At 41.3% G+C, this 18009-nt stretch overlaps 1 pseudogene; it reads right to left on the bottom strand.

Moving 5' to 3' along the window:
• Window positions 1–16992: 16992 nt before the first annotated feature.
• LOC138150336 (POU domain, class 5, transcription factor 1 pseudogene) lies at window positions 16993–17470 on the bottom strand (annotated as a pseudogene).
• Window positions 17471–18009: the final 539 nt, after the last annotated feature.

Raw genomic sequence — 18009 nt, 5'->3', positions numbered from 1 at the left:
CCCCTCCAAATAGAAGGTATAGACAGTAGTGGGAAGAATGATTTTGTGTTGGCTATGTCTGACCTCTTCTGTTTAGGCCCCTTGGTAAGTTATCATGGGGAGGTGAGTTTCCCTGGGGCCCATGACAAAGCACTCCAGCTGCAAATCATCTCTCAAACATTCTCAGACTATTAAGCAAGGGAAATGGATTTGAAATTGAGCACACATCAGTATGGCTTCGGAAAATTACTTTTATTAATCAACATTGAATTTTTTTTAAAGTTATATAATGGTGCCATACGTTTTCCTGTTAAAGGAGGGTTGTGGGAAAAGCTTCAGGACTAATGGATCTGTCTCAGCATTGTGTGCAGCACCCCAGGAGAGGTGCAATGACTGGTTTCATTATTGAGGTTCCTGGCTGACTCAATTCCCTGGAGGAAAAGAAGCAGGGTAGGAAATAGAAGTTTTTCTGGCTGCTACACATTTAGTGCATGATGCTTCTCCATCACGGGTGACTAGTGAATATAAGTTAAGAGCCCTGGGGGCCACCATTCCTGTAGGTGCTGTCAGGAGTGAATGGCCTAAGAACCAACTTCCGCAGCAGACTTTCCACTTTAGACTAAAAACACACCCTCCTTCCTATGGCAATGTAATGGATTGAACTCCATGTAATGTACTTAAAGGCACAATATCTTATATATGGGTGTATTAATGACCTGTGGGAAGGCAGCTTCCTGAGGTCTAGAAAAGGGGAGACAGCAAGCTTGAAAGGCAATATTTCTTGGCATTCCTAGAAAAAGAGAGAAAGAGAGAGAGAGAAAGGGAGAGGGAGAGAGAGAGAGAGAAGCACTGGGTGACTCTTACCCTCCCTAAAAAGTCATCTGATCAAAGGGCTATGGTTTCTGGCCAATGACTTCCCTGCAGCTCATGGTCATTTATAGTAGTCAGCTAGTCAGTCAATAAGCATTTACTAAGCACCTACTATGTGTACCAGGCATTACTGTGCCAAGTACTAAAGGTACAAAGAAAGGCAAAAACTAAATAATCCCTGCTCTCATGGAGCTCACCTTCTAATGGGGGAGACAACATGCGAAAAGCTATATAAACAAGATAAGCTAGAAATAATTAATAAGGGAAAGACTTCTCGTAGAAGATAGAACTTTAGCTGGGGCTAGAAGGAAGCCAAGAGGTAGAGATGAAGAGGGAGAGCATTCCAGACACGGGGAACAGCAAGTGTAAATGCCTGGAGTCTTGAGATGGAATGTCTTTAAGCTGGATTTCAGAGCACATGGTAAGGAGTCAGGTAAGAAGGCTGGATAGGCAGGAACAGATCAGGTTATGAAAGGCTTTGAATGTCAAGCAGAGAATTTTATATTTGATCCTGGAGGTGATAGGGAGCTACTGGAGTTGATTGAATAGAGAGGTGAGATGATTATACCTGAGCTTTTGCTGTTGTTATTGTTGTTTCATTTGTGTTTTGACTCTTCATGCCCCCATTTGGGATTTTCTTGGCAAAGATACTGGAGTGGTTTGCCATTTCCTTCCCCAGTTCATTTCATAGATGAGGAAACTGAAGCAAATGGGGTGAAGTGACTTGCCCAGGGTCACACAGCTAGTAAGTGTCTGAGACCAAATTTGAACTCAGGTGATCCTGATTCCAGGAGTGGCACTCTGTCTAGTGGGCCACCTAGCTGCCCATCTGAACTTTAGCAAGATTAATTTGACAGCTGAGTGGAGGATGGATGAAAGTGAGGAGACACTTGAGACAGGGAAATCATCATTAGACTATTGAATCCTACAGAAGTAAGGTGATGAGGGCCTGCACCAGGGTTGTGGCAGTATCAGAAGAAATAAGAGCATGTATAAAAGATATGCTATAAATGCAAAATTGGCAGGGCTTGGCAACAGATCAGATACAGAGGAGAAGACAAGGCCAGGAGTAATTAAACTTGAAATGCTGAAGATATTGGCTGACCTAGTCAAACAGAAGGCTTCAGGAAAGGTATCTGACTACAGAAAGTTTGGGGACCCTGATCTAGGGCCTAATGGGAAAGCTACTTGCCAAGGGAACCTTTGAAGGCAGAAAGGAAAGGAGGAGGAAACGAGCAACGTTTTCAAGGAAAGAAGAGTAGGTTCATTAGATTTAACACTGAAAGGGGCCTTGGCCTAAATCTTTCATTTTACAGATGAGGAAACTGAAGCACAGAGAGGTTTGCCTCTTGTGCAAGGCCACTAAGGAAAATAGACTTCTTGTCGAATGGGAGAAGGGATTCAGAAGGAGCAGAAAAGAACAATGTCGTGGAAATTGGAGAGAGCTGTCCATGCGGTGCCCGGTGGTGGTTGACAGAACATCGCACATGGTATTGGGAGCCTCGGTTTGAACTCTGGCTCTTCTGCTTACCAGGAATATGACCATGATTAAGTTGCTTTATCACCATGAACTTGCTCTATCATTTGTTAAAATGATTGCAATAATGTTGACCCTACCTACTTGTCAGTATTGTTGTAAACCTTTAATTGATACATAAATACAGCTTCTTCATCACAGAATGTTAGAAGAGACCTCAGTGGTCATCTGTACTTGACCAAGAATGTCTTTAACATTTTGCCTGACTATTGGTTATCCAGCTTCCACTTACAAACTCCCAGCAAAACTCAGTACCTCCTGAAGCAGAACATCCATATTTGGACAGCTCCACGTTCATTATAAGGACAATTTTCTTTACACAGAGTCAAAGCCTGACTCTCTGAATGAATCTTCCATCCATCGTTCCTAGTCCTGCCTTCTGGGGACACACATAACAATTTGAGTCCCTCCAGGGAGACTGGGAAGGTAAGATTTTGGCAAAAACTTAAAGGAAGCCAGGAGGCAGATATCAGGACTGAGAAATTTCCAGGCATAGGAGACAGCCAGTGAAAATGCAGAAAGTTGGGATGTGGAGGGTTGTGTTTGAGGAATAGCAAGGAGGCCATCATCACTGAATTGTAGAATACATAGAGGTGTAAGAAGACTGAAAAGAAGCAAGAAGGGGGGGTGGTAGTGCTAAAGGGAGAGTTGAAAGGCACTGAGTATAAACTTGACTTATATCACAGAAAACCTAATTGAAAATGGTTCTCTCTTCTGACTCCCCAACTTAGTCAACATATTTTAGAATAAGAAGAAATCTTTGAGATTATCTAGACTCACATAATTTTTTTTGAGATTGACCCAGGCTACAAGTATAGGGGAAACTGATGGTCTGATCCCACTGCTTTAGGCACAGGAGTTTTGACTTGTGCCATTTTGGGCTGATTCACCTTTCATTAGGCTTCCTGGTACCTCTTCACTTCCAGGGGGCTCACTATACTGGTCACAGATTTAGTGCAGACACCCTAGCTACTGAGCCCATTGTAGCTCAGAATTCTGGAACATAACAGATTGTCAGTCTCATCCATTGCAATAGCAGGGATTAGAGACATGCACCATCACTCCTGGTTAGACTGATATCACTTTAAATCTAGAAGGGAAGCTAAATAGTCAAGAAATCATATTTGATTTATGATTCCTGAAACCCTTAGTTTTTGAAAGACAGTATTGGACTCTATAGCAGCTAGGTGACAGGGCACACTGGTCTTGGAATCAGGAAGACTCATGAGTTCAAATCTAGCCTTGGACACTTACTAGCTGTGTGACCCTGAGCAAGTCACTTAACCCTGTTTGCCTCAGTTTCCTTATCTGTAAAATGAACTGGAGAGGAAATGGCAAACCATTCCAGTATCTTTGCCAAGAAGACCCTAAATGAGGTTATGAAGAGTCAGACATGACTGAAAATGACTGAACATTGGGTTCTGCACTTGGGCATGACATGCATAGGGTCAAAATGTTCGACTTTCTGTTCTGTCCTCCTCATTTCAATCATAATAGTGGACCATGGTCCTACAGGTAAGGGTGGAAGGAAGGCCAGAGCTAGAAAGCAGGGACAGTGGCATTGAGGACAGAGCTAGATTAATGTGATTGCAAAAGAGACAATTTTCTCTGGGTCCCTGGGTAAGGCTTTCATTTTGCATTACAGATTGTAGAGTAACTAGCAATATTGGGTTTAGATAGACCAGACTCTGACAATGTTGCCCCAGGGCTCCACCTCTGATTTAACTGCCCCAGATTGGGTGGGAAGAAGAGAAGTGGGGCCTTGTCTCACTAAAATCAGTCAGAGATATCCAGGCATCACTTTCTGGTCCTTCTAGACTTCTTTCCTTGGAGTTATTAAAAAATAAGGTGGAGTAATACCTACTCCATACCCCCAGGGGCCTCCATTTTAGAATGGGAGATGTTCTTTCGGCCATCTGGTATTCAGCTTCCATTTTAAGATAGGAATCTGTGTGAACAGAGAGATTGATATGCAGGAGTCTGCTTTATAGCTGATTTGGTTGCAGTATAACCATTCTGGCCATAGGGAAGGGAGGATGTGAGAATGTGAGAATGCCAAGTGCACCTGTCCCCCATGCCTAGGACCGAGTGTGTAAGACCTGATGGAGAAAAATTATTTCACAGCTTAGGATCCAAAAGTCAAGCTGGAATTTCATCCCATTCATATTTAGGACTGTGATATGGCGGCCAAAAAAGCTAATTCGATGTTAAGTTGTGATAATAGTCACAGGGTCCAAAACAAGAGGGCCAATAGTCCTGCTTCCCTTTCTGTTCAGATTCCATCTGCAGTGTTGTTTTCAGTTATGGGCACCACATTTTAGGAAGGGCATGGTTGAACTGGTATCTATGCAAATAAAAGCAACAAGGAGGCTAAGCCATTACAAGGATCAGTTGAAGAAACTTGGGAGGTTTAGCCTAGAGTAAAGGAGTCCTGGGGGAAACATGGTGTCTGTATTCATGTACTTAAAGGGCTGTTATTTGGAAGAGGGATTAAATTTGTTCTGCTTGGCCTGGGAAGGCAGAACTAGAACAATGGGCAGAAGTTAAAGGGATACAGATTTTGGCTCAATATGACTTCCTGGCAATTAGAACTGTCCAATAGTGGAATGAGGAATCTTGTGAGCTGGTAACTTATCACTCTGACACGTTCAAATGGAGGTCAATTTTTGGGGATGTTACACACAATTGTTGGAGATGTTACAGATGGAATCCATCAGGTGGGAACTGGACTATATTATCTCCAAGGTCTCTCCCCTCCCCCAACCAGGTCTGTTATTATATTAAATGCAGGTTTTCATTGACTAAGTTAATGAATTATTTATCAAATATCTATTACATGGCCAGAAACATCCTAGTCACTGAAAGAAGGAAGGGAGGGAGAAGTGAGTATACATAGACATAGAGGGAAGGATCCTTGCTTTCTTGTAGTTTATAGTGTAACTGGGGAGGCAGGACAAATAGATATGAGAATAATTACAAAACAATTTATGACCAATTACAGGCTCAATCAATCAGTTAACATTTTTAAAGTGCCTACTGTATCCAAAAATTAAATAGTCACTCCTTTCAAGGAATTTACATTCTATTGGATAAACAATATAAATAAATACAAAATATATAGAAAGTAAATGGGAGAAGAAAATACTAAAAAGAAGGGATAAGAAAAGGATCAAAGAAGGTGAAATTTAAGCTGAACTTCCTTTTGAAGGAAGCTAGGGGTTAAAAGAGGTAAAAGGAGGGGAGACTGCATCCCCAGATATGGTAGAAGCAGATTTTGTGTTGCTGTTGTCTCACTCATTTTGTTACTGCCTTTGGCGGCTATGCCCAAGATACACATCTAGACAGGTACTGGGGACTGAAATGGTGGTCAATACCTCTATACCATTGAGGTACTAGTGTTCTTATCCTAACACTGCTTCTGAGTCTAGCACCAGAGTTTTCTCTTACTTCCTTTCCCCCCCTCTTTACCATCTGTCTTCTCTTTTGCTTCCTTTTCTTCCTCCTTCTCTCCTCCTCCTCCTTTCTTCTTTTTCTCTTCTTCCTCTCCCTTCTCTTCTTTCTCTTCCTTCTCCTCCTATTCCCCCTCATCCCTCTCTTCCTTCTCTTTTACTTCCTTTTCTTCCTCCTCTCTTCTCTCTCCTCTTCCTTCTCATTCTTCTCTTTCTCTTCTTCCTCTTCCTTCTCCTCTTCTTCTTTCTTGTCCTTATTCTCCTCCTCTTCTTTTTCTTCCTCCTCCTCTCCTTCCTTAAGTAGTGAAGAGGACTGCTCAGGGCCACACAGCTAGTCACTGGAAGATTTTGAATTTGAACACATTTTCCTACTCTAAAACCGGTGCTCTGTATATTGCTCCACAAAGTGCTTGGTCTACAAAGACTTACAGGGATATGAGACACATATCAAAATGATATCCAGTTAATCAAGAAAGACTTCATAGATTCCTAGCAAGTTAGTGCTATAAAAGACCTTAGAGATTATCTATTCTTATCCTTTCATTTTATATAACTATATGTCTAATAGCATCTGTGGCCCAGTGAGTAGAGAGCTGGATATAGAGTTAGAAAAATCTGAGTTCCAATTTGACATTAATGCTTGCTAAGTGTGTGGGCCCTGAGCAAGTCACTGAATCTTGATTTGCCTCAGATTCCTCAGCTGTAAAATGGGGATAATAATAGCACTTCCCTACCAGGGATATTGTGAGAAGTAAATATTTATAAGTGCTTAGCACAGAGATTAATATATGGTAGTGCTACTTCCCTCCCTTTTTCCTTCCCTCCCTCCCTCCCTCTCTCTTTTCCTTCCCTCCCTCCCTCCCTCCCTTCCTTCCTTCCTTCCTTCCTTCCTTCCTTCCTTCCTTCCTTCCTTCCTTCCTTCCTTCCTTCCTTCCTTCCTTCCTTCCTTCCTTCCTTCCTCCCTCCCTCCCTCCCTATCCCTGACTCCTCTCTCTCCTTTCCCTCTGTCCACATAGGGAATCATACCCTTACTTGTGGGTGCTATGCCCACAGGAATATAAATTATGATCCCTGAAATCTTGCAAGAAATCTTGGTGTTCATAGTCTAGATTTCTTTTTTTTTCTCTTCCCTACTTATTTCTTCTGTCATTTAAAACTATTGGGACAATTAACTCTTTTGCCCCATGTAATCTTGTTTATGACTTCTTGAAATGCAGCATTGGAAACCTAGGCTTTGACAAATCCCATTCTGATTGAAATGGAGCTACTTGACCTTGCCTTAGACTAAAATCACTCTGGCTTTCACTGATTGGTCAATAATAGGTCCCAGTCCAAGCCTCCTAGGCCATTGTTTGAGTTTTGATGGCTCAGAGTGAGTGTAAATACAATTGTTTCTGTTTTGTCCAGAAAACCTGAGAGTCTTCTTCTCCAAGATCGATTTTTTTTTTGCCTAGAAAAAGAGGCCATTTTTGGCCTCATTTCTTACCTAGCCTGAGGGTGAACTTGTTGATATGAGTATTGAACACCATGTTCGTGGGGAAGGGAGCGGGTCATGAATGTTTGTGCTGAAGGTGAAGGGCCATGTAAAAGTTTAGTCTCAGCCTTCTAAGCTTTCTAAGGTAAGTGAACACAAAGAAGGCAAAAAGATAATATGTGAAGGACTTCCTAAAGAAGCTCAGCATTGGAACTCATCTGTCTCTGTCCCAAAGAGCAACAAAAAAAGCCATTTCATCACTTTTGTAACTATCGGGATTGGGACCTTGGGAGAATTCCTGGCCTATGGAAATCAGGAGTGGGAAAGTTTTTGACATTAGGGACAAGACTATATGTCTGCCTTTTTCCAAGTCCACAAATTGCTTTTCATTTGGAAATAGGATGTGGAAATATTGCTACCCTGAGGTCAGAAGAAAAGAGACATTTTTAACCCCAGGATCACAGAATTAGAGCTGGGATAGACCTTAGTCCATGTAATCCAACACCTTCATTTTCCAGACAAAGAAATAGGCCCAGAGAGGTGAAATACTTCATGCCAGATCACACAGTTAGTAGGTGGGAGAGTTGAGATTGGAACCTAGCTCTTCCCCTTTGGCCATCAAACATACAAAACTCAGCTAAACACTTTATAAAAGACCCTTCCTTTATAAAATGTCTTTAACTAAACTCCCTTCTAGGTCTGACAATAACTTGTGGTTCTATGATTTCAAAGACATTTGAAATTTGTCTTTTGCATTGCTTTGCTGAGGGCATATTCTCCTGTTTATTCCATCATCATCATTAAACTTTTATATAGCACCTACTCTTTGCCAGGTACTGTTCTAAGTGTTTTATAATTATTATCTCATTTGATCCTCACAATAACCCTGGGAAAGAGGTACTACTGTTATCTCCATTTTACAGAAAAGGAAAGTGAGGCAGACAGGCTAAGTCACATAGTTAGTAAGTGTCTGAGGCCAGATTTGAACTCAGGATTTACTGTCTCAAGGATTCTAGGCACTGTACCACTAGCCTACAACCAAAGTCAGCAGGCTTGCTGTATGAAATCACAGAATGTTAGATTTGTGAAAGATCTCAGAGGTTATCTGGTCCAGTCCAACACTATCCCAATTGGATTCTGAATTTAAGGTAGAGAGACAATTCCACATTGATAATGATCTTCCTTTGTTGTAATTTATTGAGGTCAAACCAAAAGACACAGAGAATGTATGTGCCAGTCTGTGACATAAACATCATGGTCCCTTCTGAATGAATGAATGGAAAAGCATTTATCAAGTGCTTTTGATATGCAAAGCACTATGTAAGCTTTGAGGGTACAAATAGAAAAGTGTGACAATGCCTGCCCTCAAAGAGCTCACATTTTAAAGGGAGAGCTGACACATCTATTTTCCAGATTCCAGGACGTGCCACTGCCCACTGAAGTTCAACCAGGATCTGACTTCCTCTTCTAGGAATGAATGGCCTGGTGGACAGTGACCTAAAGTTCCTTCTACTCATCTTGGCCTCTTAGGAGGAAAGTAAGAAGATTGTTCAAATGCACTAATCTAATATAAGCAAAGGGCAGCTAGGTGGCATACATAGTAGGTAGAGCATCAGATCTGAAGTCAGGAAGACCTGAGTTCAAATCTGGCCTCAGACACTAACTAGCTGCGTGTTGAGGGCCTACTCTAATTTAGGCAGGTAGAAGCAGCCAGCTCCTTGCAGCTTCTCCCAGGCCGACAGGATGTTGGCTCACTACTCTCCATGATGTGCAAAGAACAGAGTGCCCTGAATTCTTGCTCATTATACGGGAATATTAGAAAAAGAAAGGACATGATAGCCTTCAAGTTCTGCCTGACATTATGAGAATATTATGACCCATAGTTACCTTCTTTGTCTCTTTGCTCTATAAAAATCTTGTTCAGAGAATCAATAAACAGAGTTCTATCCTGAACTGCTTGTCTGGCCCGGTTTATCTCATGCCTCCACTCACACTTGATGCTGGCATCAAGTGGCCCCCATCAGCTGTGTGACCCTGGGAAAGTCACTTAACCCTGTTTACTTCATTTTCCTCATCTATAAAATGATCTGGGGAAGGAAATGGCAAACCACTCCAGTATCTCTGCCAAAAAAGCCCCAAATGGGGTCATGAAGAGCCTGAAAGGAGCGAACAACAACAAAAGGTAAGAAAAGCCTAGACAATTGAATGCACTAATTTTTAGTCATCTTGGTAAGTCAAGTTTGGGTGGTACCTTTTCTCTGGTGCTCAGCAGCTGCTGGGCTGAGATACAGATTCATCAATGAATCTATCTATTTTCCTTGCTGTAGGGGAAGGGGTCAGCCTGTCAGGTATTTCCTGCAACAGTTGTTTTCCAGTATGTATTGGACACATTGGGAGCAAGAAAATGAATTCATTTATGTTCAGGTAGAAGGTTCATAGTGGACTAAAATATCAACTAAGAATGCTGGATTTGGAGTTGGGGGTCTCAGGTTCATACCCTGGCTTTGCCCTTTACCGCTACCTGCATAATCTCAGGTCAGTCACTTAACTTCTCTGGGCCTCAGTTTCCTAGTCTGTAAAATGAAAAGATTAGACTATATGATCACTAAGGCTCCCTTTGATTCTCTCTCCATGATCCTATGACTCCTTTCCGATAAAAAAAAAATACAGGAAAAGGGCAAGAATTTCTATTTTCACGTGGTTTATAGTCTAGATGGGCAGGTAGAAAACATCCAGAAAGAGATAACTAAACAGTATTTCCCAACTCTTCATGACCCTATTTGGAGTTTTCTTGGCAAATTGGTTTGCCATTTTCTTTTCCAGCTTATTTAACAGATAAGGACACTAAGGGCAAACAGGGTTAAGTGACTTGACCAGGGTCCTGAAACTAGTAAGGATCTGAGGTTAGATTTGAACCCATGGAAGTGAGTTTTCCTGATTCCAAGCCCAGTACCCTAACCACTACATCAACTAGTGGTATATGAGGGTTTTAGATAAAGGAATCCAGAGACGAGAGAGATTTCCTCTGGGCTATGGAGGTTAGGAACATCTTTATGGAGGAAGTAGGATCTGTGCTAGACCTTGAATAATGGGGTGGATTAGGATAGGAAGAGAAGACTGGAGGGTGTGGGCAGTGACAGACAGATGGAGTGGGAATGGATTGAGCCAAAGATGAAAACACTGTCTCCAAGTACCATTATAAAAAATGAATAGCCTATAGACAACAGGACTACATTGGGTAATCATGTAATTATATAAATTGATCTACTTAGATAAAATTATACATAATTATCTTTCCCACTGTTGTGTGGATGTTATAATTATAAAAGTGATACAACAACAGCTTGTTTGGATAGTTCTTTATAGTATTAAAGAATTTTCATATCTATTATCTCATTTGATCCCTCCAAAACTCTATGGTTATGGTCAATATTTTATGCCCAACTTCCAGATGAGGAAATTGAGGTCCATAGAAATAAAGTGAATCAAATAAAGTCAAACAGAAAATTAATGAAAGATCTGGGACTAATAACCCATTTCAGTGCCTTGTTATTATTATTATTATTGTTTTTGTTTTATTGTATCATCCATGGCCCAGAGAACCTCTTCGAAGAAGGTGGCTCTTGTAATGGACTAGCATGGACTGGGTTGAATCCTGAGGGAGTCTGACACCAAAGAAAGAAGATTGTTTTTTTTTTTTTAAATACTCTCTATTTCAATCTGCCCCCTCCCAGAAATTCTAGGGAAAGCATAGGCCATCCAAGTTCATGCCTAGGATTTCCCTTAAAAGGGATTTTAATGGTCCCTTCTAGAAAGGACAATGTACAAAGTAGACATCAGTCATAGGATGGTTTTTATTTCTTATACTTTAAAAGGAATGCTTATCTGATTAAATTTGCAGATCCTATACTTGATTGCATGCCGCCATGGGGGTGGGGTGGGGGGGAAAGGAAAGGGAGGGGGAGAAAATTGAAATTCAAGGGATTTGGGAACTGAATCTTGTAAGCTAAAAGTAAACAAAAAAATTAATAAAGACAAAAAAGAAATGCTTAAAATACAATAGATTAATATGTGTATATTAACAATCAAAACACAAAACAATAGCCCATCCTTTACTGTACTCTTTGAAAAGGTAAAGGTATTGTATGGGACTACTGAACAGAAAGGTAAAGGTATTGTATGGGACTACTGAACAGAACTTTTATTTTTGCGCCTGACCTGCCTTGCTTGTGCATTTATCAAATCTGCATCTCCTGGAAAACCAGGGCAGGGCTTGGGCTTTCTTAGGTCTTTCAACTGCAGTGTCAGCCTGGCAGTTTCTGCTGGTGATGATGCCCATTCTCCTCTGAAGGGTGTAGTTATAGGATGCACTTCATACAGGAAAGCCAATCCTAACTCTGGTCAAGCCAAGAGAAATTTCTGAAGCATTTACTATGCTGAGAGCTAGAGACATAAAGGGAGGCAAAACAAAATTAAAAAAAAGACAAAAGCAATCCTTGCTCTCAATAAGCGCATGGTGTACTGGGAGAGACAACATACAGAAAACTATGTACACACAAGATCAATACTGGATAAATTGGGAATAGTCTCAGGGGGAAGGCAGGAACATTCAGGAGGATTTGGAAAGACTTTGTGAGGAAGGTGAGACTTTAGTGGAAACTTGAAGGAAATCTGGGAAGCCCAGAGGTGGAGATAAGGAGGGAGAGTTCCAGGAATGTAGGACAACTCAGGCACTCTCAACCCCTGGCAATCATCAGGATTTCTGTTTAGATTTATGCTTAGGGAAATGCATACATACACACATGTAATTATACATATAAACAAGCATACACAAACATATATAAGTGTGCATATATGTATATAAATGCTCATATACATACATGTGTGCATATGTATTTACGTAATATTTATGATGCAGATGAGGCAGCCTTTGAGGTCCAATCTCAGGTTTACTTAGGAAATCACAAGTAATTACTGCAATTACCACTGCTGGGGGAAAGGGAGGGAGGAGAGAGGAGAGAAATCTACCTCCCATCCCTAAGAGAGACAGAGACAGGGCCAGACAGAGAGACACAGAGACAGAGAAGCAGGGACAGAGAGACAGACAGAGACAGAGACAGAGAGAGACAAAGAAAGATGGTGAAACAGAGATAGATAGAAAACCAGAATTTTTCTCCTTAGCTACAATAATAATAATAGTTAACATTTATATAGCACTTACTATGTACCAGATACTGTACTAAGTGCTTTATGGTTATTATCGCATTTGTCTTCATGACATCTCTGCAAAGTAGATGCTATTATTAACCTAATTTTACAGATGAGGAAACTGAGGCAGACAGAGGTTAAGTAACTTGCCCAGGGCCACATAGCTAGTAAGTGTCTGAGGTCATATTTGAACTCAGGTCTTCCTGACTCTAGCCCCAGTGCTCTCCTGGCTCAAGTGTCAATCATATTTGATGCAGCTCCATAGTCATGAGGAATAATAAAAGATTAGTGCATTTTCCCAAAGTGCAAATCCTTTAGCATTGAGCCATGGAGCCAGGGAGTACATGCCCAACTCCATAAGAGGTACATCAGTTCTTTTTTCTTTTTATTAACAAACTGGGATGTTTGGGAAATGGAGATCTATTGAATTAACACTGCCACAATTCAATACAGTTAACATGGAATACAATTTAATTCTACTCTACTCTCTTGGGATAGAGTTCCAATCCATTCAACTAGTATTTTCTTGACTTCTGCTATGTGCAAGACCCTGTGTTTTTCACTATGGCAGCTAGAAAGAGGAATAAAACTCTGTCCTTTCTCTCATGTGAACAGCTATGACCTAAAGTAGAATGGGGTGAGGACACAGGGGAGGTTCAAAGTACTTTGAGAAACTTAGGAAATCCTTAGCCAGGGTATATTTTGCTCTTATGCTGTATCCATCGTCTCTATAGCCTCTACTACCTTGCTGCTTAGGGAGCATCCTTCCCTACTCCAGCTTTCCAGTTTCTGTAACCATAGCAATCAACTCTGCTATTATTCCGGCATGGGCTGGATCAATCTAATTCATAGGACCCCCCCTTATTTGCTCCTTAACTTGCCAAATTAAAATGCCCTTCCATACATACATACATACATAGGGAGAGAGGAGAGACAGAGACAGACAGATAGATAGATATAGAGAGACAGAGAAACAGAGACAGAGAGAGAAAAAGAGAGAGAAAGACAGAGACAGAGAGAGAAAGAGAGAGAGAGACAGACAGAGAGAGAGACTTCCCAATTAGAATGCAACATTCCTAAGGGTGGCAACTATATTTGCTATTGTATTTGTAGCTACAATGCTTAGCATGGGGCTTGGCACATAGTAAGCCCTTACTTAATGCCTTTTAAAAGATTCATTCATTGAATCAGAAAAGGGTCCATGAAGAAGGCTGCATTTGAAGGTCCCTCCTTCCCCTCCCTCACCCCAAGCATTTTACTCATTAGAGCAGCCCTGATGTTTGGAATTATTCCATTATAGCTTCACTCCTTTAAGTGAAGACTGTCACCTGTGAAAATGGAAATCCCTCCAGGATCTATCACATAGTAATAAGAGAGGCAGTGAATGATAGTAGAATGTACTCTAGACTTGCAATCAGGAGAACAGAGTTGACATCCCGACTCCACTTCCTAGCTATGTGACTATCAGGAAAACCATGCAATTTTTCTGAGCCTCGGTTTTCTCCTCTGTAGAATTGGGGAACTTGATTATTTGATTGTTAAAGTCCCTTGAACTCAGAGATTTATATAAGTACATGGTGATTTGTTTTCTTTTTTCTGTGGAATTGCAAGTAATCTAGTTGGCTTTGTTAAGTGGGCCAGTAAATGAGATGAATGGACATCATTAAGGGATTCCAAAGTGGTGTTGGAATGAGCTGTCACTGACTTTTACTCGAGTTCTTGGTTCCCCTTATCAGAGTTCAAGAGAGGGATGAAAACTATGCACACTTTTCTGGGCTGTCTTTGGTACCAAAGGATAAAGGCGTCTTTCTTGAAATTATAACCTTTTAGCAACTTTTCCCCAGACTTGAAATAGATTAGCTGTCAGTTCTCAAACAATTGAGCAATTAGAAGGCCCATTCAGGAGCTCCTCTACTGAGCTAGTAGGTTTCCTGTGGCAGTGTTCTTCAGTCCCAGTGCTGATGTTGGTACCATCTCAGAACAGCTGGATGAGTCATCTGTGGAATGCTAAAGAAATCATTTCAGTGAAGGATTTATCAGAGGGCTTAACAATCACTATTGGTTTATAAGTTAAAGAATAATGTTAATAATAGATATGCAAGGACAGTATCTATGAGAAATTTTTTTCTTCTTCCTACTTACCACTCAGGTGAGCCAAGGTACCAGTTAGTTCAAGTGGTTAGGCTTCATATAAGGGAGGCTAACTGAATCTCAGATTGTCATAAGTGATTCTATTCAATTATGGTTGGAAAAAAATTCTTTTAGAAACTATTTGTTTTTAGTTTTCAACATTCATTTCCACAAGATTTTGAGTTACAATTCCCCCCCCCATCTTTCCCCTACTCCCACCCCAACATAGCAAGCCTACTGAATACCCCTTCCTCTGATCTGTTCTTTCTTATATCCTCCTCCACCCCACCCCCCCCCCCCCAACTCTCTAGTAGGGCAATATGGATTTCTATTCCCCAGTGCCTGTATATCTTATTTACTAGTTGCATGTAAAAAAACAAATTTTTTTTGAACATTTGTTTTTAAAACTTTGAGTTCTAGATTTTTTCCCTTCTTCCCTCCTCACATGACCCCACTGGGAAGATAAGCATTTCAATACAGGTTGTACATGTATAGTTACCTAAATCATTTCCATAGTAGTTATATTGTGAAAGACTAACTATATTTCCCTCCATCCTATCCTGCCCCCCCTTTTCAAAAGTGTTTGCTTCTAACTACCCTCCCCCTCAATCTTCCCTCCCTTCTATTATCCCCTCTCTTATCCCCTACCCCCCTATTTTCCTGAAGGGTAAGATACCCAATTGAGTGAGTATGTTATTCTCTCCTTCAGCCAAATTCAATGAGAATAAGTTTGTCCCATTCCCTTTCACCTTCTTGCTCTTCCCCTCTATTATAACAGTTTTCTGTTGCCTCTTTTATATGAGATAATTTACCCTATCTCTCCCTTTCTCCTTCTCCCAATTAATTCTTCTCTCACCTCTTAATTTTATTTTTTAGATATCATCCCTTCATATTCAACTCATCCTTTGCCCTCTGTGTATACATGAACATAAATATGCCCACACTCATATATATTTATATACACACACCCTCCTATACATACATATATATGTGCACATATATATGTATATATATACACACACACATATATATTTTCCCAACTATCCTCATTCTGAGCAAAGTCTTATGAGTTACAATTATTGTTTTTCCATGTAGGCATGTAAATAGTTCAACTTTAGTAAGTTCCTTATGATTTCTTTTTCCTGTTCACCTTCTCATGCTTCTCTTGCTTCTTGTATTTGAAAGTCAAATTTTCTGTTCAGCTCTGGTTTTTTCATCAAGAATGCTTGAAAATCCTCTATTTCATTGAATGACCGTATTTTCCCCTATAGCATTATACTCAGTTTTTCTGGGTAGATGATTCTTGGTTTTAGTCCTAGCTTCTTTGACCTCTAAAATATATTCCAAGCCCTTCAATTGTGTTTCCACAATACTCAAATTGTTTCTTCCTGACTGCTTGCAGTATTTTCTCCTTGACCTGGGAACTCTGGAATTTGGCTATAATATTCCTAGGAGTTTTCTTCTAGGGATCTTTTTCTTTTTCTTTAAAAAAATTTTTTTTAAAGCAATCGGGGTTAAGTAACTTGCTCAAGGTTACATGGCCAGGTGTTTCTGGGTGAGTGCTAAGTGTCTGAGCCTAGATTCAATCCCCAGGTCATCCCGACACTGGAGCTGGTGCTCTTACTCACTGTGCTACCTGGCTGCCCCAACTGGGGATCTTTTTCAAGATGTGATTGGTGAATTCCTTCAATTTTTATTTTGTCCTCTGGTTCTGGAATATCAGGGCAATTTTGCTTGAGAATTTCTTGAAAGATGGTGTTTAGGCTGTTTTTTTGATCATGGCTTTTGGGTAGTCCAATAATTTTAAAATTATCTCTCCTGGATCTATTTTCCAGATCAGCGGTTTTTCCAATGAGATATTTCACATTGCCTTCTATTTTTTTCATTTGTTTGGATCTGTTTTATGGTATCTTGATTTCTCATAAAGTTATTAACTTCCAATTGCTCCAATCTAATTTTGAAGGAGTTATTCTTTTCAGTGAGTTTTTGAAATTCCTTTTCCATTTGGCAAATTTGGCTTTTTTAAGGCATTCTTCTCCTCACTGGCTTTTGCCATTTGAGTTAGTCTATTTTTTTCTTTTTGCTTTTCTGATTGCTTTATTTAAGAGTTGGGAGATGAAAGAGATGCAGAACTAACAAACAGCAAACTTCCCAACTTCCCTCCACCCATTCCCCTCAAAAAAATCTGTTTATGAATCTCTGAAATATTGATTCCACCCTTCCCTGTTCCTAAATACCCCAGGATACAGAGAGCTTAATCGTCCAACTCCCAGCCCTTAAAACAATTTGTTGGTTTCCTCATCTCAGGTCTCTTAACTCCTCTGCCCAAGGATGGGCTAAGCCCTTCAGCTTGAATTCATGGTAGAGCCCAGAGGGGTAACAGGGAGAGAGGAAAATGCATCCCCCTCTGTGAAAGGAGGTGGGGAATAGAGAGTGGTGAAATGAGGGCTCCCATAACTGGGATGACTGAATGGAGGGCCTGGAGCTGAGGGAAAAGGCATAGGTCCACCAGGGAAGGAACCAGCTGCCTCAAAATCTTCTTGGGGTGAATTGCTATTGTTGTGTTTGCCCTTCTGACACCCATTACAGAACTAAACTCGGACAACATCTTTCTCAAGACCTATTGCTGATCTGCTGAAGTGTGGGCTTGGGGCACTGGAGAAACATTGTTTCCAAGTTTCCCCAAATTCCATTCTCAATGCTTGTACACTTCTTCTTTCTGGCTTGTTGAAGGACCGTCTCAGCCTTGCACAGCTCCTGAAGGTGGTCGTTGTTGTTTGCAGCTTCTAGTCACTTCTGTAGCAGAGGTTGGAGCTTACACATGTTCTTGAAGCTGAGCTGTAGTGCCTCAAACTGACAGATGGTGATCTGGCTAAAAACCTTGCCAAAGAGAGCCCCCAAGGTGATGCCCACATCAGCCTGGGTATAACCCAAAGTGATTCTCTTCTGCTTTAGCTCCTTGGCAAACTGCTCCAGTTCCTCTGGGGAAGGGGTCTCCTGTGACTGCTCATCTCCACTCTCCACCAGCTCAATCGTGGTCACTCGAGCAGTGGTGAGGGGCTCTGGAGAGCTGCCCTCAGAAGGGCTCTCTACCCTAGGACCGGCATCGCTGTCAGGGACCGTGATCTCCTGAGCAAGCTGAGCCATCATTCCCACATTGGGCTGAGGTTCACAGTAGACAGCCTCTCCCCACATATCATACAAGGGGTGGTACGGGGCCATTCCCCACCCGTCGGGTCCCTGTCCGGTTCCAGCCCTGCCGGGTGGGCCTTGAAAGCCGGACCAATTCCACGTAGGCTCAGAAACTCCAGCCCTGCCCCTGCTGGGGAAGGGAGGGGGGTGGCAAGAAATATTCAGGAGCC

Source organism: Petaurus breviceps, unplaced genomic scaffold (assembly GCF_028583685.1).
Source record: "Petaurus breviceps papuanus isolate PSGF00001 unplaced genomic scaffold, PetGlider_PUasm1.0 90865, whole genome shotgun sequence".
Classification (NCBI taxonomy): Eukaryota; Metazoa; Chordata; class Mammalia; order Diprotodontia; family Petauridae; genus Petaurus; species Petaurus breviceps.
This window is presented reverse-complemented; position numbering and strand designations above follow the sequence as displayed.